The sequence below is a fragment of the Rana temporaria genome, chromosome 3 (assembly GCF_905171775.1).
Source record: "Rana temporaria chromosome 3, aRanTem1.1, whole genome shotgun sequence".
NCBI lineage: Eukaryota > Metazoa > Chordata > Amphibia > Anura > Ranidae > Rana > Rana temporaria.
The window spans coordinates 430,526,438-430,548,215 of record NC_053491.1 but is presented as its reverse complement, the minus strand read 5'-3'; the positions used below and the strand labels follow the sequence as shown (position 1 = coordinate 430,548,215).

The 21,778-nt window shown below is 42.3% G+C and overlaps 1 long non-coding RNA gene across 1 annotated transcript in view; it reads right to left on the bottom strand.

The window, feature by feature from the left end:
- The window catches only part of LOC120933232, a 48,656-nt gene extending 29,676 nt beyond the window's left edge, over positions 1-18,980 (bottom strand). Inside the window, exons 1-2 of the long non-coding RNA XR_005748072.1 lie at positions 18,602-18,980; positions 14,997-15,104 (exon numbers count right to left, since the gene is read on the bottom strand). This is a non-coding gene — a long non-coding RNA (uncharacterized LOC120933232). The remainder of the gene's footprint in view (positions 1-14,996; positions 15,105-18,601) is intronic.
- Positions 18,981-21,778: the final 2,798 nt, after the last annotated feature.

Here is a 21,778-nt window from a genome sequence, read left to right as displayed (position 1 = left end):
CAGCTGCATCAGATTTTGAGTGCACCATTTTTACTTAAATGTCCACCATTGTGCCAATGCTCAAAGGCAGCACTAACAACTGGTAAAAAGCTGATGAACCCTTTTAATCCATGTGACTGGTGTCCAAAATTCACATTTCAGTCCACATTCCTTTGTATTTATTCAAATTTATTTAGTTTTTTTTTTTTGGGGGGGGGGCTGGGGTCTCCAAATATACACTATATAACAAGTCCTCTGCCACATTGCATATTTTCAACATTAACATTTTTATTTTGGGAGGTGTTTTTTTGGGGGGTGGTGTGATGGTGGAATGGTGGAGGTAGTGGTGAGAAGATGGTAGTGGATTTGGTGGTGGTGTGGTGATGGGTGGTATTTTTCGATACTCATACCTATCTCAGGAAATAGAAGGGTAATAGCTAAGCAGGAGCAAGGAGAGGACATTTTAAAGACATTTTGACAGAAGACACTCAAGATTCTCAGTTAGAGGGGTTGACTCCCAACACAACTTAACTCCAGGTAGTTCTAGATGCTCCCAGAGTTCAAGAACAGCACTCCCAACCTACCCGTATGTCATCTTTTTTTTTACTAGAATAACAAACTCAATTTTAAGCACATAGAAATAGCTAAATTACGAATTGACCTGCCATGCGATTTGTGATTCTATTCAGCCACTTTTGTACATGACACACCTCTTATAGAAGGTTGACACCACTTCTAAAACAGTAATGTTATACAACTGTCCTTCCTCCAACCTTCTGATAGGACAATAAAGGAGCAGCAGTGCACTCATGAAGTTTATTCCTGTGCTCTGCTCTCCTGTAAGCATGTTCCCTGTATAAGACTGACAGCACTTTGCAATTCATTGGAGCCTCACTGGCTATAATGGTTGGTCTTGCCTCTCCCAGTCTTGTGGTCCTGTGTTGGGTAATATCTGAATCTGATATAAAGAGAAAATCAGTCTGGAAATATGTGTCTTTTTTTATTTTTAATTAACATATTACTGCATTAAATGCCATTTTATGTTTTTTTGGACTTTGGCTTTAAATTAGTTAGAATGGTTCAGTTCGTTTTCTAAAATATCTAAATTTCATTGTATTGTTCCTGTTTGCATGCTTCACTGTCCATGTTGATTTCTGCATTCTGGAAGCAAAAGTGAATAGCTCATCACCTAAATAAATTGTAGCTTTCTAAAATTTGAAAGCTTCTTCCTATTTTATCGTGGGAAACTGGATATAATGTGTAATGTATTGCTTACAGAATACATTGTTATCAGTATAGAGCTACACATACGAGGGAAAAAACATAAAAACTTAAAGTGATGCCAGGTTTTATGGCCCCACTACTTATTTTTATAGAGTATTAACATTTCAGCATAAGAACAAAAAGTTCACACATTGTAGCCTTGGATGTGGTGGCTGCATTACTTTTATCATTGACATTAACACACTAGCTCTCCTTGGTGACAAGGCTCACTCACTGTACAGTACCAGTACAGGAGTAATATTGCCCCCCTAGTCTGCTTGATCCTGATTTGTACTACAGAACCCCCTCATCTCTCATCATCTTTACAATAAAGGAGGAGGTGTTCCGTAGTTCACCTACATTAGATGAACTGGACACAGCTGATTATACTGCAGTGAGCACAGGAGGTTATAAGCTCACTTGATTTCCAGATGGATCAACAGGTATTTTTGTGCACTAATCAAACATATATTACAAAATACTATAAATGATATATAAAAGACCAAAAGGAAGCAAGTATGAGAAGTTTGATATTGGCTTTTTAAATACATTGAATTCCTTTGAGACCTTTTGTATATGGTTAGGGTGACCAGGAGAAGGTTGTTCGTGTCAGAGTCAGGGAAAACACTTTGGGCCAGATTCTCGTAGCTCCGGCTTAACTCTGCGGCGGCGTAACATATGTCATTTACGTTACGCCGCCACAAGTTTTACAGGCAAGTGCTTTATTCACAAAGCACTTGCCTGTAAAGTTGCGGTGGCGTAGCGTAAATCACCTGGCGCAAGCCCGCCTAATTCAAATTAGCCGGGTAGGGGGCGTGGAACATTTAAATTAAGCGTGTTCCCGTGCCCAACGTACTGCACATGCGCCATCCGGAAAATATCCCAGGGTGCATTGCTCCGAATGACGTCGCAAGGATGTCATTGGTATCGACGTGAACGTAAATGGCGTCCAGCCCCATTCACGGACGACTTACGCAAACGACATAAATGTTTAAATTTCGACGCGGGAACGACGGCCTTACTTAACATTGGTTGCCCCTCATATAGCAGGGGCAACTTTACGCCGCGCAAACCGAACGTAAACGTCGTAACTTTACTGCGTCGAACGTGTTTACGTTCGGGAATTTGCATATCTGGCTAATTTGCATACTCGACGGGGAAAACGACGGAGGCGACACCTAGCGGCGAAAAAAAAAATTGCATTTAAGATCCGACAGCGTAAGAGCCTTACGCCTGTCGGATCTAAAGGATATCTATGCGTAACTGATTCTAAGAATCAGTCGCATAGATACGACGGCCCAGATTAGGACTTACGACGGTGTACATGGCGTTGCGCCGTCGTAAGCCCTATGATAATCTGGGCCCCTAACTGTAACAGCAATATTCTGAACTGTCATGAATGGGTTTCATTCATAAAAGCTCTGATTATTAGTAAACTGTAATGGCTACAGCTAAACATATGGTACAGGGTGCTGTGGTTGTCCCAGGTACCATGTGATAGCTGTGGGCCAATCAAAGTATCAGAATACCAAGCAGAGCTGTTATGAATGGAACCCATTCATAGCAGTTGTGGTTACATTGGGATCACATAGCAATCATGTGATCCCCTGGCCACTGCAATCAGTTTGCATGTGCTGGGCGATGTATAGGTACGTCACCTGGCATGTAGCTACTGCTGCCCGCCAGCAGTAAAACTACTGTGGGCGGGTGGAGAGTGCTTAAAAAAATGACTCATCAGTAACATTCTTTATTTTAAATGAACAAGTTTTTTCTTTTGTTCCTCCTTTTTTTTTCTAAAGCAATCGACATAATTTTTGCAAGACAATGGGGGGTTATTTACGAAAGGCAAATCCACTTTGCACTACAAGTGCAACCTAAAAGTGCAAAATGCACTTGGAAGTGAAGTTGCTATAAATCTGAGGGGTAGATCTGAAATGAGGGGAAGCTCTGCTGATTTTATCATCCAATCATGTGCAAGCTAAAATGCTGTTTTTTTATTGTACTTGCATGTCCCACTCAGATCTACAGCGACTTTCAGTGCAATTTTAAGTGCACTTTGCACATGTAGTTTGCACTTGTAGTGCAAAGAGGATTTGCCTTTCGTAAATAACCCCCATTATCACAAAATGAAAGTCTTGTGTGTCCCATATGAGCTCCTGAAAGTGGTTGTTAAGCAACTATGTTATGTTTATATCATCCCCTCTGTTACATAAGAACATGTGTCCTAGGGTCTGTGCAGATTTCTACCTGTTTTCCCAGCACCTCCCAGCGCCCACGTGACTCCTCGGCTCTCCTGTATGACAGCTGCAGGGGGTGGGGACAATAACTCCCACTGATGTCAGCCAGGGAGGAGGAGAGAGTCGAGGAGTCACATGAGCGCCGAGAGGTTCTGTGAAAACAGGTAGAAATCTGCACAGACACTTTGACACATGTTCTTATCTAACAGAGGGGATGGTATAAACTTTATGTAGCGCCCTGCTCCTATTGAGTAGGCGCAATATTTAAATTTAAAGTTATCTGAGCTGTAGTTAGCTCAGAATGATTATTGTTAATTGCTGGTTTCTGTGTCAGTTCAGCTGTGCTGTGTAATTTTCCGCTTGGTCAAGAGTGTCGCTGTCACCACAGGTCAAGGTTGGAAACACAGCAGGATGGATGCATTAAGTAATTTTTCCCCAGAGACAACCCAGTGGGAGTGTTCCTGTGGCTGGGCATTCTGGGAGAGGGTACTTAAGGTACAGACACTGTTGGATTGGGTCTCTCTGACCTGATGGCCCTCCTGGCCTAAGGTGTGTCGTGGCAGTTCTTCTGCCTCGGGGCCTGCTGGCCCAAGGCTGCGTTACCGAAAGTAGGCCCAGGAGATCCTGGGGTCTACTGGTCCAGGGGTGGTCCTGTGCTGTCTTGCCTGTGGGAAGAAGCCGAACAATTGGAGGAACCAGGGGAGGACTTTTCCCAGAGAGGACCGAGCAACAATACGGTATCTCAGGAAGAGCCTGGAGACTCAATTGAGGGATGCACCCCGGGCCGATCTACCTCACAGTACTGCCAGATGGCTGAAAGAAACTGGTACTGTGTAGCTGTTATTTGACTTTACAAAGGATTACTTGGTTATACAAGTCTGTGGCAGAGGCTTGTACAACAACCCTATTCTATTCATCAATTCTGTGGCAGAGACTTTGACTGAGCATCGCACCGGCTGCTAGGCCAGTGAGAGAGGCCTATCCGGTGGTCGGTAGATCCAGTGTGGAAGCTGTTTGTTTTCTGGATCCAAGAGAGTACCCGTGATCCGCAAAACAAGGTATCTGAATCTCCCCTAACCCTTCAGCCCTCTAATTGACGTTGTTAATAAAAGCATTGGAAAAAGAAACTAAGGGCTAGATTCAGAAAGACTTATGACGGGCGTATCAGTAGATACGCCGTCGTAAGTCCGAATCCGCACCGTCGTATATTTAAGCGCATGCTCAAATTGAGATACGCTTAAATGTTGCTAAGATACGACCGGCGTAAGTCTACTACGCCGTTGTATCTTAGCTGTCTATTTACGCTGGCCGCTAGGGGCGTGTACGCTGATTTACGCCTAGAATATGTAAATCAGCAAGATACGCCTATTCAAGAACGTATGCACGGCCGTCGCAATAAAGATACGCTGTTTACGTAAGGCCTTTTCAGGCGTAAAGATAAACCACCAAAAAGATGGCGCAGCCAATGTTAAGTATGGACGTCGGACAGCCGTCAAATTTTTCACATTTTACGTCGTTTGCGTAACTCGTCCGTGAATGGGGCTGGGCGTAAGTTACATTCACGTCGAAAGCAATGACTATTTGCGGCGTGATTTCGAGCATGCGCACTGGGATACTTTCACGGACGGCGCATGCGCCGTTCGTTAGAAGAGTCAAATACGTGGGGTCTCTAGAAATTGGCATACAACACGCCCCCTACCAGCCTATTTTGAATTAGGCGGGCTTACGCCGGCCCATATACGCTATGCCGCCGTAACTTCGGCCGCAAAATCTTTCTGAATACGGGACTTGCCTGTCAAAGTTACGGCGGAGTAGCGTATATGCGATACGCTACGCCCGCCTAAAGATAGGCAAATCTCTCTGAATCTAGCCCTATGTGTTTGGTGCAGAGTTTTGGTGTACAACTCTCCAATGTGAACCCCTAGTGCAGATGTGGTGAACAGTGAGGTAACGGCAGGCCCAAATCTAATCCAGCAGCTCCTATGGGGGTAGTGCTACATTTACATAGTTTTATAGCAGTAGGGAGGGGAGCAGAGTGGTGCTGGTACCAGCTTACAAGCAGGGAGGGGAGGGGGGGAGGAGGACAGATGAGGACAGTGGAGAGATGCAGATAGCAACGAATGGCAGAGGCACATAAACTGACCATGGTGTCAGGGCTCAGCAGCCATGATAAACTGTAGTCAGTTTACAGTGGGAGGGAAAAACCAGACAGGATCAGCCTGGTATTACAGGGGGCCAAATTACACAGCACACGCGGTTAACATATCTTAAAGAAGTAGGATCCTTTTTTCTTAAAAAATGTTTTGGGTAACAAACACTTTAAAGGCTTCAAACTTTCTTTTAGCTCTAAAGAGTGATCTTAAATCTTCAGAGAGCATTCGACAGGTGGTGAGAGGCATTGTTTCGCCTCCTTACTGAAAGCATAGAAAAAACTGAGGGCACGCAGACCTAGCGCAATATCCTCGATACATGTTCTTATTAATTAAAACAGAGGTGAATATACTCACAAATCAGTGCTTGTGTCATAGCTTTAACATAAAATCATTCGCTGTCCATGTGAAAAATTCCGATACACTTGCAGACACATCGACCAACGCGTTTCAAGGTTTCCCTCTTCTTCAGAGCCTCGTCTGGATGACTCTTTGTGCGGGCAAGGGACTTCATAAAGTTTAGATCAATGGTTGTCTGTTCAGTACTGGCGCCACTAGGAGCCTTCTCTTGTTCCTGACCTCCTTACTGCCTGCTTTAATGCTTTGAACCCTGCACATGCGCACAGCTATGCACGCAGTTGCAGGGTGCTGGCAGAGAGGCCCTATTCATTTGAATGGGTCAGGCTCGGTGGGCACTATGCCTGCCGAAAGCAGAAAGGGGTATAATTCCTACTGCAAAGCTAAGCCTTGTGGCAGCAGCTTTTGTAAAATTGACAAAGAAACAAGCTCAAAGCAGAAATGTAGAAACTTCTCTGGTCCATAGGGGGTGTACAGGTGTTAGAGTGGAAGGGGTTAATATGGCCCTTATGCTCTTATTGTGTAATTTACTGCTGAGAACTTACTATTGGTTTATAATTGAAATAGTTTATTGCAAGCAGTGTCCACTAGAGGCCTCCCTGTGCACAGCAACAGCAGGCACCCTTTATATTAAAATACATCAGTGCATTATTCAGATTAAAACAGCAAGAGTCTGGAAATGTAGTTCTAACTGGGGTCTGAGGGCAACACAGACAGTTTTTAAAGATTTATAAAAGATGCCACATTGTCATCGCCATTCTACCAGGAAGAGAGAGCTTAGGTACAGAAATGAAACATTCAGGAAAAAATATTCCATTCTGATAACTGTAATTGTTCATACAAGAATAGTATTGTATTGTTTTACGTACTTTGGCCCAGATTCTTGTACAATGGGCGTATCTTTGCGTCGGCGTAACGTATCCGATTTACGTTACGCCGCCGCAACTTACACGGGCAAGTGCTGTATTCTCAAAGCACTTGCTCCGTAAGTTGCGACGGCGTTGCGTAAATCGGCCGGCGTAAGCCCGCCTAATTCAAATGTGGAAGGGGGGGCGTGTTTTATGTTAAACTACTGTGACCCGACGTGATTGACGTTTTTGCGGCACGGCGCATGCTCCGTCCGTGGAATTTCCCAGTGTGCATTGCTCCAAAGTACAAATTTAGACGCGGGAACGACGGCCATACTTAACATTGGCTGCGCCTCATATAGCAGGGGCAACTATACGCCAGGAAAAGCCTAACGTAAACGTCGTAACTTTACTGCGTCGCCCGCGCATAAGTTTGGGAATTCGCGTATCTAGCTAATTTGCATACTCTACGCGGAATTTGACGGAAGCGCCACCTATGCAGTTTAGATCCGACGGCGTAAGAGACTTACGCCTGTCGGATCTAATGGATATCTATGCGTAACTGATTCTAAGAATCAGGCGCATAGATACGACGGCTCGGATTGGGACTTACGACGGCGTACATGGCGCTGCGCCGTCGTAAGTCCTCTGAGAATCCGGGCCTTTGTCTTTTTTCTATTTTCTTTAATATGCATGCAGGCCAAACTGTCTAGCAGTAGCGGCTGGTGTTCAATATTTGTTTTTTTTTGGGTGGGGGGGCAGCAAACCAATGCCTGCACCCCAAGCCCACTCTTTTTTTAACCACTTCCATACAGGGCAATTTCACCTCCTTCCTCCAAAGACCAATTTTTAGTTTTCAGCGCTGTTGCACTTTGAATGACAACACTGTACCCAAATGAAATCTTTATGTTTTTTCCCCTACAAATAGAACTTTCGTTTGGTGGTATTTGATCACCTCTGCGGTTTTTATTTTTTGCGCTATAAACAAAAGAAGAGCGACGATTTAAAAAAAAAACACAATATTTTTTACTTTTTGATTTAATAAATGTCAAAAAAAAAAAAAAAAAAATTTTTCCTCAGTTTAGGCCGATACATATTCTACATATTTTTGGTAAAAAATCTCAATAAGCGTTTATCAATTGGTTTGTGCAAAAGTTATAGCGTTTACAAAATAGGGCATAGTTTTATGGCATTTTTATTAATAATTTTTTTTTTTTACTAGTATTGGCGGCGATCAATGATTTTTTTCTTGACTGAGACAATATGGCGGACAATTCGGACACTTTTGACACATTTTTGGGACCAGTGCTATAAAAATGCACTGTTACTGTAAAATGACACTGGCAGTGAAGGGGTTAACCAGGGGGCGCTGTAGGGGTTAAGTGTGCCCTAAGGTAGTGTTCTTACTGTGGGGGGCGTGGCTGTGCGTGTGACATCACTGATCGTCGTTCCCTAACACAGGGAACAGACGATCAGTGACAGCCACACTAGGAAGCACAGGAAGAGGTTTGTTTACACTCACCTCTCCCCGTTATTCCTCTCTGTGAAACGATTGCGGGACACTGGCGGCGATCGGGTCCGCCTATTCTGCGGGGACAGTCACGGAGGAGAGGACTGGGTCGCGAGCGCACCGCCGCCGGCGCGCTGCGTGACCCACGGCTGGGCTCTTACAGGGGACTTACATGTACGCCCTTGTGCCCAGCCGTGCCATTTTGTCGACGTATATCGTCGTGTGGCGGTCCTCAAGTGGTTAATAAAAGATGCCACATTGTCATCACCATTCCACCAGGAAGAGAGAGCTTAGGTACAGAAATGAAATGTAAAATAATCCATTCTGATAACTGTAATTGTTCATAGAAGAATAGTATCCACTATATTTGTGTTTCTTTACGTTCTTTGTCTTTTTTCTATTTTCTTCAATATGCATGCAGGCCAAACCGTCTAGCAGGGGCGGCTGGTGCTCAATATTTTTTTTTTCTTGGGCCCCCAGAGCCCACACTTTTTTGAAGCCAATTAGAGACTCAGGTTATAAACACGTGCATAAAAAAAAAAGAAACCCAGTTGAAATCCATGTGTCCGGTGCCCTGCATATAGATTAGGGGGCGGGTGCATGGAGTGCCCCTGCATCCCGTATGGATGGGCCATCACTGCAGTCTAGTAAACGTACCAATGAACAAAACAATGAACAAACTACAGGTATTAAACTTCCAGGGATGCTTGCAACATTGTATTCCCATTTTAAATCTTTAAAGTGGTAGTAAACACCGTTTTTTTTTTACCTACTAGATTTATAATAAAGCTTACTTGTAGATTAACACTGCATCTCAAAGAAGCGCAAAGAAGCTGCTCCATCAGGCTTTTGAGCTCTCATTTTTCTGCCTAGAAACTCCCCTCCAACTAATAATAACTTAAAGTGGATGTAAACCCCCCCCCCCCAAAATTTGTTTTGATGTCACAATGTAGAGTATAAGATTTCCTATCATCTGTGCCCAGTCTTGCCACACAGAGTTAATCCAGCGCTGAACAATCCTCTTTTAATGTTCAGTGAAAATTAACAGAATTCCAGATAAAAACTTGCCAAATTATAAAGTCTGTTTCTCTGTTCTTGCTTTGTGTTACAGGTTATTTACATATCCTGGTAATATACAATGAACTTTGGATCACCTCATATTATGATAAACATAACATAACATATGATAAACATGTCCAAGCTCTAGATATGTAAATAACCTGTAACACAAAGCAAGGAGAGAGAAACGGACTTTATAATTTGGCAAGCTTTTATCTGGAATTCTGTTAATTTTCACTGAACATTAAAAGAGGATTGCTCAGTGCTGGATTAACTCTGTGTGGCAAGACTGGGCACAGATGATAGGAAATCTTATACTCTACATTGTGACATCAAAAATTTTTTTTTTTTTTTGGGGTTTACATCCACTTTAACTATTACTAGCTATTAAATTATAGGTATTGGAATTTTCATTTCAAATTTGGCTGTGAACGTAACGAATACAAATGTATCTGAAGTTATGAATTATCCGAAATAACAAATGCCGTATCTAAACGAATGGAATGTGACAACTTAATAATTAATAATAATAAATAACAATAATAACAATAAAAACTTTTTTTTATTATTATTTATTATTAATTTGTTCCGTTCCATTTGTTTAGATGCAGCATTTGTTATTTCGGATAATTCGTAACTTTGGATACATTTATATTCGTAACATTTACTAACAGACAAATTTAAAAGGAAATTCCAATACCTATAATTTAATAGTTAGTTACTATTAGTTAGTTATTCTTTCGAATTTTCAGATTTTGTTTCTTATTTAGTGTTGAGCAGAATACGCCATATTCGATTTCGCGATATATCTCGAATATATAGTCGAATATTCGAGATATATTCGCTAAATTCGAATATTCGTGATATTTTATCGAAATGAAATGATTGTGAATTTTCGCTATTGCGAATGCGAAAATAATTGCGAATTTTCGACAACAGCGGAAGGAGCACTCTGATTGGCTCAGAATATTCGTGATATTTTGCACTCTGATTGGCTCAGAATATTCGTGATATTGTATCGAAATTTCGCAAAATGCGAATGCGATATTGATGGCGAAATTTCGGAAGGAGCACTCTGATTGGCTCAGAATATTCGTGATATTTTACAATACAAAATAATTGCGAAATTTCGACAAATGCGGAAGGAGCACTCTGATTGGCTCCGAATATTCGTGATATTTTACAATACAAAATAATTGCGAATATTCGGCAAATGCGGAAGGAGCACTCTGATTGGCTCAGAATATTCGTGATATTTTACAATAGGAAATAAAAAGTGTTTTGCATTGGTGGTGATTCTTTACTCTATCCATCTGTCACAGCCGTTTGTCAATCAAACACCTTGAAGATTGAACACGTTCATGCTGCATGCTTTGGACTTTTTTTCACTTCACATATCAAAGACATTTTTATGAAAGATTATTTTTCTATTATTGGGACTATATTTCTTTATATATTTGTTTCACTGTGTATTTCACAAGTTATTTGCACTTGCTTATTTTATAATTTGCCCACATGTCTTGTCACTAGACATATTTTTTATTCTTGTAGAGCGACTCCATTTTCTGTCTTGTATTAATTTATGTTGTATAACATTTTTGAGTTGCTGCTGTATTCTCCCCTTTTTTTAAGGTATGCGCAATTTTTTCCTTCTTACAAAAAAAAATAATATCAAACATACAAATATTCATAACAGAAACATACACAAAGCCCCCCCCCTTTTGCATCAGAGACAATCAGAGTCCTCCTACCACAGTTATCGAAAATTCGCAATCATTTTCGCATTCGCATTAGCGAAATTTCGCAATTTTTTTTTTTAATATTCGGCAACATAAAAGGATCGCCTCAGCTTAGCTACTCGGCCCAGGGTCTCTAATCATACCAGCAATGCTTTTAGACGTCGATAGGATGTGATCTGTTTTAAAAATAAAATTGAAAAAATGTGAATATTCGGAATAGCGAATATTCACCGCGAAATTCGAAATATATCGCGAATACTCGAATATGCCATATTCGAGCCGAATATTCGCAATACGAATATTCGTGAGCAACACTATTCTTATTTTGGATCTTCTAATTTTCTAATTTACAAATTTTTGATTTTAGAATTTTTGATCAGGGCCCTGTGCCCAGGCTGTGACTCCCGTGTGAATATAAGGTTGTGACATCATCGTGGCTCAGTAAACACACAAATTCCCATTCTGACAGGAGAGGAGACACAGATCTCCTGTTCCTACTAATCAGGAACAGCGATTGGTCTCCTCCTCCAGTCAGTCCCATCCCCCTACAGTTAGAACACGCTGAGGGAACACATTTAACTCCTTGATCGCCCCCTAGTGTTAACCCCTTCCCTGCCAGTGACATTTACACAGTAATCAGTGTATTTTTTTAGCACTGATCATTGTATAAATGTCAATGGCCCCAAAATAGTGTCAAAAGTGTCCGATCTGTCCAGAGCACTGTCGCAGTCCCACTAAAAATCGCAGATTGCTGCTATTTCTAATAAAAAATAAATAAATAATAAAAAAATTGCATAAATCTATCTCCTATTTAGTAGATGCTATAATTTTTGCGTAAACCAATTAATATACGCTTATTGCATTTTTTTTTTTTTTATTACCAAAAATATGTAGAAGAATACATATTGGCCTAAACTGATGAAGAAATGTGTTTTAAAAAACAAAATTCAGATATTTATTATAGCAAAAAGTAAAAAATGTATTTATTTATTTTTAAAATTGTCGTATTTTTTTGGTTATAGTGCAAAAAATAAAAACCACAGAGGTGGTCAAATACCACCAAAAGAAAGCTCTATTTGTGAGAAAAAAAGGCTACAATGTCGCACAACCGCGCAATTATCAGTTAAAGCGACACAGTGCCGTATCGCAAAAAATGGTCTGATCGTTAAGGGGCAAATCCTTCCAGAGCTGAAGTGGTTAACACTATCATTCATTAGCATGGATATTTTTGGTTTTCTATTTCTTGTATGTGTGATATAACCAGCTGTTTGGCATGGACAGTTAGTCACAGGATAGAATCTGCACAACTGTTCGCTTTTCGAAAATTAAGAATAAACTCATTGTTTTTGGTATTTGTGATTGAGTCAACCACATATACTGCTGTTTTACCATCTCTGCCCTTCCAATTTCACAAAATTCACACCTTCAGCCTTGTAAATCAAAGAATTAACACTTATTGGACACTTTGTGGCAACATTGGAATATTAGAACAAGGTGTTTCCACAAATATTCACTCTTCCTATTCTGTTCTTGAACAATCAACATCTGCCTTGACATATTCCATGCTGATTGGATTAACAAATTGCAGACTGCCTAACGTACATTTACGTGGGCAGAATGGCACAGGCAGGCAAAGCAACGTACGGTGTCCCGCGATCGTGTGACGGAGCGGCAGAACGGGGAGATGCCTATGCAAACAAGGCATTTCCCTGTTCTGTCTAGTGGCAGGCCAGAGATCTACTGCTCCCTGTGATCGGGAGCAGTGATCACTGTCGTGTCACTCGAAGCCCGGCCCCCACACAGTTAGAATCACTTCCTAGGACACACTTAACCCCTTCCTCGCCCCCTAGTGGTTAACCCCTTTACTGCCAGGAAAGCGACGCATTGCCGCAAAAAATGGCCCAGTCATTGGCCAGCCAATTTTTCCGGGGCTGAAGTGGTTAAGGTGACTGAGCAACCCGTGTGGCTATGAATGTTGGGGTATGTTCCTGATACTCTTTAGAACTTAAAAATAGCAGTCTGGATAAGCAGAAAAATCTCATCAATATTGCAGAACAAGTCTAGTTGAATCTGACTAATTATTACTAGTTGCCCAAAAAGATGTATTCTGTTTTGAAAAGACTCTGCTGTGTTTATCGCTGGTTCATTAGAGAGTTTCTTGGTTCCTTTTGGCCCAATCCACCATAACCTGTGGGGTTGTACCTTCTGGCTCCCCAAGCCCCACTCAATAGAAGCCATTTTACCAGGGGCAGACTGACAACTTATGGGGCCCCTGGGCAATAGGAGATTATGGGGCCCCCGGCAATAGGAGATTATGGGGGCCCCAGGCAATAGGAGATCATGGGGCCCCCAGGCAATAGATTATGGGGCCACACAGTATACACACACACACATACAGTATGCATAAACAGTATACACACAGTGGGCCAGATTCAGATACAAGATACGACGGCGTATCTCCTGATACGCCGTCATATCTCTGAGTGCGGGAGGTCGTATCTATGCGCCTGATTCAGAGAATCAGTTACGCATAGATTTCCCTAAGATCCGACAGTGTCTTACACCATCGTATCTTAGGCTGCATTTTCAGGCTGGCCGCTAGGTGGCGCTTCCGTATGTTTACGCAAGGAATATGCTAATTAGGTAGTTACGGCGATTCAGAAACGTACGTTCGGCCGGCGCAATTTTTTACGTTGTTTACGTTTGGCTTTTTTCGGCTATAGTAACCCCGGCTATATTTGGCGTAGCTAATGTTAAGTATGGCCGTCGTTCCCGCGTCGTGTTTTGAAAATGTTACGTCGTTTGCGTAAGTCGTTCGCGAATAGGGCTGGACGTAATTTCCGTTCACGTCGAAAGCAATGACGTTTTGCGGCGGATTTTTGAGCATGCTCACTGGGATTTTTTCATGAACGGCGCATGCGCCCTTAAAAAAAAACGTAAAATACGCGGGGTCAAAGCAAATTTAAATAAAACACGCCCCCAACATCCCCATTTGAATTAGGCGGGCTTACGCCGGCCCACATACGTTACGCCGCCGTAACTTAGGGCACAAGTTCTTTCTGAATACGGAACTTGCGCCCAAAGTTACAGCGGCGTAACGTATCTAAGATACGTTACGCCGGGCGGAAAGATACTCCAATGTATCTGAATCCGGCCCAGTGTACATACACACAGAATACACATACACACAGTAAAAAGGTACTGGAGAGGCGGGGCAACTATAATCTTGGGATTTTTAGACCAAAAGGATGTCGGTAAGGGACATTTCAGGGACAGATGTCCCTGGTTTTACTGAGGCTGGCAACCCTGATGGGGCCCCCTAGTGGCATGAGGCCCTCGGGCAGTGCCCGAATGGTCAGTCCGCCCCTGCATTTTACCCATGTACTGCACTGATGATAGTCAATAAGCCCAAAACAGGTTACACCTTTTCGAAATGTCTCACACAAATGCTTCAACCTGTGGATTAGAGATCAATAATATCTACACTGTGGAATATTTGACTTTACCCTCATTACGATATCAAATTTGTCAGAAAAGAGAGTTATGCTCTAAAAAAAAAAAAGTCCCCACATATTAGGCAATCCAGCACAGTTGGAAGACCTTAAGTTGCTCAGCTATACTTGTCATCTGGTACTTTATTTATGGAGCGAAGAGAAGAGTACGACCTGCAATAACCTATAGCAGTCAATCAGCAATCAACTTTTATTGTTCTGACAGCCCCATAATGATGGGAAGGAATATATTGTTTTCTGCTCCCTGCATTTCATCAATGCTCTTTGCACTCTCTTATAATTTTATGTCTTTCCATATATCTGTCAGGAATCTACATAGTTACTGTTCAGAGGGAGACTTACCGAGTATAAGCAGCAATAATTGCACTGTAAACTTCGGATCCATCTCTGATGTCCTGGATCCTTTATATTGTGCTTCTCTTTTCCAGTGATGATCAGTTTTCTTATTTCCTAGATGGTAACAACACCCAAATTTGTGACAACGTTCTTTCTGTATGCATCTCCTGATTTTGCTGTATTAATGACTTTCAATGCTGATCTCTGTTTTGCAATGAAGTGCACTGGGGTGTCTCCGCTCTATAATGCTGTGCACTGTGATGTATTTGTTCTATGGTTCTGTTTTCTCTGATGTCTTTACAATGCTGCACAGTCAGATGTCTTTGCTCTGCAATGCTGCGCAGTCAGATGTCTTTGCTCTGCAATGCTCCGCAGTCAGATGTCTTTGCTCTACAATGCTGCGCAGTCAGATGTTTTTACTCTACAATGCTGCGCACTCAGATGTCTTTACTCTGCAATGCTGCGCACTCAGATGTCTTTACTCTGCAATGCTGCGCACTCAGATGTCTTTACTCTGCAATGCTGCGCACTCAGATGTCTTTACTCTGCAATGCTGCGCACTCAGATGTCTTTACTCTGCAATGCTGCGCACTCAGATGTCTTTACTCTACAATGCTGCGCACTCAGATGTCTTTACTCTACAATGCTGCGCACTCAGATATCTTTACTCTGCAATGCTGCGCACTCAGATGTCTTTACTTTGCAATGCTGCACACTCAGATGTCTTTACTCTACAATGATGAGCACACAGATGTCTTTGCTATACAAATATGCGCTCTCCGATGTCTTTACTCTACAATGCTGCGCACTCAGATGTCTTTACTCTACAATGCTGCGCACTCAGATGTCTTTACTCTACAATGCTGCACACTCAGATGTCTTTGCTCTAAAATGATGAGCACACAGATGTCTGTGCTATACAATGCTGTGCTCTCCGATGTCTTTCTCTACAATGCTGCGCACTCAGATGTCTTTGCTCTTCAATGCTGTCCTCTATGATATCTGTTCTACAATGCTGTGTTCTCGGATGTCTGTTCTACAATGCTGCACACTCAGATGTCTCTGCTCCACAATGCTGCACACTCTCATGTTTCTGTTATATGATGCTGTACATTCTACCCTCTCTGTTCTACAATTCTGTGCTCTCTGATGTCTCAGTTCTACCATGCCACAAACTCTAATTCTATAGTTTCTGTGATGTCCTACATTCTAATCTCTCTGATCTGTATGTTCTATATTCTACAACACTGTTCACTCTAATCTATGGTATACAATGCTGTACACTCTAATCTCATAATTCTGCAATACTGAGCACTTTATTCTCACTATTCCATAAAACTGTGCCCTCTACTTTCACTCTTCTACTATACTGTGCCCTCTAATCTCACTCTTCTACAATACTGTGCCCACTAATCTCACTCTTCTACTATACTGTACCCTCTAATCTCACTCTTCTACAATACTGTGCCCACTAATCTCACTCTTCTACTATACTGTGCCCTCTAATCTCACTCTTCTACTATACTGTGCCTGCTAATCTCACTCTTCTACTATACTGTGCCCTCTAATCTCACTCTTCTACTATACTGTGCCCGCTAATATCACTCTTCTACTATACTGTGCCCTCTAATCTCACTCTTCTACTATACTGTGCCCTCTAATCTCACTCTTCTACTATACTGTGCCCTCTAATCTCACTCTTCTACAATACTGTGCCCTCTAATCTCACTCTTCTACTATACTGTGCCCGCTAATCTCACTCTTCTACAATACTGTGCCCTCTAATCTCACTCTCCTGCAATACTGTGCCCTCTAATCTCACTCTTCTGCAATACTGTGCCCTCTAATCTCACTCTTCTACAATACTGTGCCCTCTAATCTCACTCTTCTACAATGCGGTGCCCTCTAATCTCACTCTTCTACAATACTGTGCCCTCTAATCTCACTGTTCTACAACTGTGTGCAACTAATCTGCCTGTTATACAAAACTGTGCACTCCAGTCTCACGAATCTACTATACTGTGCACTCTTTCTGGTCTACAATGCTGTAGTCTATAAATTCCTACTCTTCAATGCTATACACTTAGGGGGTTATTTACTAAAGTCAAATCCACTTTGCACTACAAGTGCACTTGAAAGTGCACTTGTAAGTGCAGTCGCTATAGATCTGAGGGGAAGTTCTGAAATGAGGGGACGCTCTGCTGATTTTATCATCCAATCATGTGCAAGCAAAAATGTTTTTATTTTCCTTGTATGTCCCCCTCAGATTTACAGCGACTGCACTGCCAAGTGCACTTGTAGAGCAAAGTGGATTTGTCTTTAGTAAATAACCCCCCCCCCCCCCCCCATGTTGTTGTTCTACAATATTGCACTTAATACTGCACTGTATACTATCTCTAATCCACAGTGATGTGCACCCTAATCTATGTATGTTCTACAATGCTGTGCAGTGTGTGCACTCTGATCTGTATGTTCTACAATACTGTGCACTCTGATCTTCGTGTTCTACAATTCTGTGCACTCTGGTCTTCATGGTCTACAATCCTGTGCACTCTGATCTGTATGTTCTACAATGTTGTGCACTCTGATCTGTATGTTCTACAATTCTGTGCACTCTGATCTGTATGTTCTACAATCCTGTGCACTCTGATCTGTATGTTCTACAATTCTGTGCACTCTGATCTGTATGTTCTACAATTCTGTACACTCTGCTCTGTATGTTCTACAATTATGTGCACTCTGATCTGTATGTTCTACAATTCTGTGCACTCTGATCTTTATGTTCTACAGTTCTGTGCACTCTGGTCTGTATGTTCTACAATTCTGTGCACTCGGATCCAGGGGCAGACTGACCATTGGGACTCTCAGGCAGTGCCCGAGGGCCCCATGCCACTAGGGGGGCCCATCAGGGTTGCCAGGCTCAATAAAACCAGGGACAGTATGTAAAAATCTTTTTTTTTATTTTTTTTTTTACATCTGTCCCTGATATGTCCAAAACAGACATCCTTTTGATGTGAAAATCCTGAGATTTTAGCTGCCCTGCCTATGCAATGCCTCCTGGCGTGGTGGCCATCTGTAAGCCGGGGGCCCCATAATCTTCTATTGCCCAGGGGCCCCATGACTTGTCAGTCCACCCCTGCTCTGATCTGTATCTAAAATGTATGTTTTACCATGCTGGATACTCTAATCTCCCTGTGCTGCCATGCTGTGCACTCTAATCTGTCTGTTAGGTAACTTTCTGCAAATCTTGTACACCCTAATTGTCCCGTTCTAACTGCTATGCAATGCTGTACATGTTAATCCTTCTATCTACCGTACTGTATATTGTAATTTTGCACTTCTGTATTTACTGTACCAGTCCAGCTGGGAATTCTGATTCCTCAATGGAATGTTCTGCATACTCATTATTTTAGTATAACTGTACTACAATGTAGCTCAGTGTATCCATCCAGTTAATTATACCATAATGAGGCTCACCCTAATAATTAGAAATTTTAAACTCTACAATCAGTCTGCTTTTTCTGGTTATAATTCAGCATGTTATTAAAACTGTATAATACCTGGTGTTCTTCATTAATTTTATATGTAAGTATAGTGTTCATTATAGCTACCTGTTTTCACTGCTCAGATCTTCAGCGGTCTCCCAATGTATCGGTATATTGTGCCCTACGCCTGATTCCAGCCTTCCTTACATCATTGGTACATTGTGTGCCTTTTCTTGTCATTAAACATAAAGAAAAGCTTTGTTGGCGTTTTCAACCTCAGTTTTTTGGATCAGCGCCGTTGTCCCGGAAGGTCCCGTTTAGGAAATAGTGATTTTCAATGAAGCAAATGTTATGTCTCGGTGTCCTGTCAGTTGTGTGCTTCTTTTTTTTCTGTGTTGTGTTTTTAAGCCTGTAAGGGGAAGTGATTGTAAAGGAAGATTGCATGCTTTATGTGTGATGGAATGATAACTAATTGTTCCTGAGTGGTGTAGCTACAGAATTGGGGTGTTCTGTCACCATATTTTGACTTTCTCTAAAAACATTTTGCAGAAAGCACTACAGCCGCCGTAACTTAAAAATTCCCATTTAAGTTACACTGGCTTAAAATTTCTACCTAAGTGCCCGATCCACAAAGCACTTACCTAGAAATTTTCGGCTGTGTAACTTAAATCCGGCCGGCGTAAGGTGTTCCCAATTCAAATGGGGCGAGTCCCATTTAAATTAGGCGCGCTCCCGCGCCGGACGTACTGAGCATGCTCGTGACGTCATTTCCCCGACGTGCATAGCCGAAATTACGTTACGCCGAGCTTCGTGAATCGCGCCGGGTCAAAAAAATTGCGTCGGGAAAAAAAAAGATACGGCGGGAAAAAAAAAATTAAAATAAATAAATAACAGCGTCGCGGGTAAGAAGGGTCTGCTTTTACAAGGTGTAAACAGTTTACACTTTGTAAAAGCAGCCCTAATTTTACACATGCAACTTAATACTTACGGAGAAAAAACGAAGCTGAAAAGCTTCGTGGATCTCCGTAAGTGCTAATTTGCATACCCCGAAGAGGCATTTCGACGCCAAATGCCCCCAACGGCGGATGCGGTACTGCATCCTAAGATCCGGCAGTGTAAGTCCCTTACACATGTCGGATCTTCTGTCTATCTCTTGGAAACTGATTATGTGGATCAGTTCCAAAGATAGAAACAGGGATACGCAGGCGGAACAGCAGATCCGCCTGCGTATCTCTTTTGAGGATCTGGCCCATAACCGTCTCTTTGGCACTTGGTAAAATATCTAATTTGAGCTCCCAGTTTGGCACATCTGCTATGCTAGGTATGGGGGGGGGGGGGGGGGTCTCCCTTTTGGTCCCCTAACAAGTCCATGATAATTTCATTAGCAGTTTGGAGAACAATGTTAAAACCCCGGACCAGGGTTGCCAAGCCCCCCCCCGTAGAATTTTTTACTGACAAAACATGACAAATTAACTGGCGGAGCACAGTAAACAACTACTATTGAAAACTAACACATTAAATATTTGAACAGTATAAACATGATATGGAAACACTGACAATACCTATAACAAAGTAATTTGATTGATTTACACTTATAAAGTCAATACAGCATGAAATTATCAGCCCCTGATATTTACTGCCAGTTGTAAAAAAAAATCACAGATTTTTGCAAACTGTCAGTAAATTTACTGGCGATTGGCAACCATGCCCCTGACCCAGATCTAAGTTAAGCGGTGATGGATCTTGTATGGGCTGTACATGCCACACTCTGCTAAATAACAGAATCCTGCAGTAATACCACCATAATTGGTCAATGGGATTCCAAGGAGTAAATGTGAATTACCACAGCCGGTAATCTGTTATTGAGTGATGGGAGTGTGCAGGGCCATCTTAATGAATAGGCACACCTAGCCACTGCCCAGGGGCCCCAGATGCATGGGGGCCCATGATTAGGGCCAAGAAAAAATGTGCAACGTCACTCCTGTCAGAAGGAGCAGCAGCTGGCTTCTGCTGAAGAGACGATTCAGCTTTCTCCTACTTCCTACAGGGGCAGAAGAGAGCTGTCACTGAGACTGAAAACTCACCTCAGTCTCAGCGCAAGGAGAGGTAGGAGGAGTTGCCTTCATTGCAGGTGGGAACAGCATTTATGATCTGTGAGTGCAAGAGGGAAGGGGTGGGTGGGGCACAACTCTGATGTAAGGGGCACTGTGATGGGGGAACCTGATGTATGAAAACACTGTGATGGGGGAACCTAATGGATGGGGACACTGTAATGGAGACACATGATGTATGGGGACTCCGGATGTATGTGGACACTGATATGAGGACACCTGATGTATGGGGTCCCTGTGATGGGGACACCTGATGTATGGGGATCCTGTGATGGGGACACTGGTATACAGTGCCTTGAAAAATTATTCCTACTTTTCAAAATGTTCTCATGTTACAACCAAAATTTTAAAAGTATTTTTTTTGGGATAGGGATGCTTTTCTTCAGCAGGGACAGGGAATCTGGTCAGAGTTGATGGGAAGATGGATGGAGCCAAATACAGGGAAATCTTAGAAGAAAACAGACTCTACAAAAGACTTGACTTGCAGCTGTAATTGCAGTGAAAGGTGGTTCAACAAAATATTGTCTCAGGGGGGCTGAATACAAATGCACGCCAAACTTTAACATATTTATTTGTAAAAAAAATTGAAAACTGTTTATCATTTTCCTTCCACTTCACAATTATATACCGCTTTGTGTTTGTCTTTCGCATAAAATCCCATTAAAATACATTTAAATTTTTGGTTGCAACACGACAAAATGTGGAAATTTTCAAGAGGTATTAATACTTTTTCAAGGCTCTGTAGGGACACTGTGATGGGGACACTGTCATGTATGGGGACAGTTTGATGGGGGACACCTGATATATTGGGACATCTTTTGTATGGGGACGCTGTGATGGGGGACACCTGATGTATAGGAACACTGTGATGGGGGAACCAGAAGTATTGGGGCACTTGGGGTAAGGGGACACCTGATGTATGGGGACACTATAATAGGGACACCTGATGTATGGGGACACTGTGATGGGGAAACCTAATGTAAGGGGACACTGTGATGAAGGAACCTGATGTAATGGGACACTGTGATGGGGGAACCTGATTTTTGGGGACACTGTGATGAGGGAAAGTGATGTAAGAAGGCATTGTGTCGAGGACACCTGTGGTACAGTATATGGGCACTGTGATAGCAGAACCTGATGTATATGAGCACTGTAATAGGGGAACACAATGTAAGGGGGCACTGTGATGGGG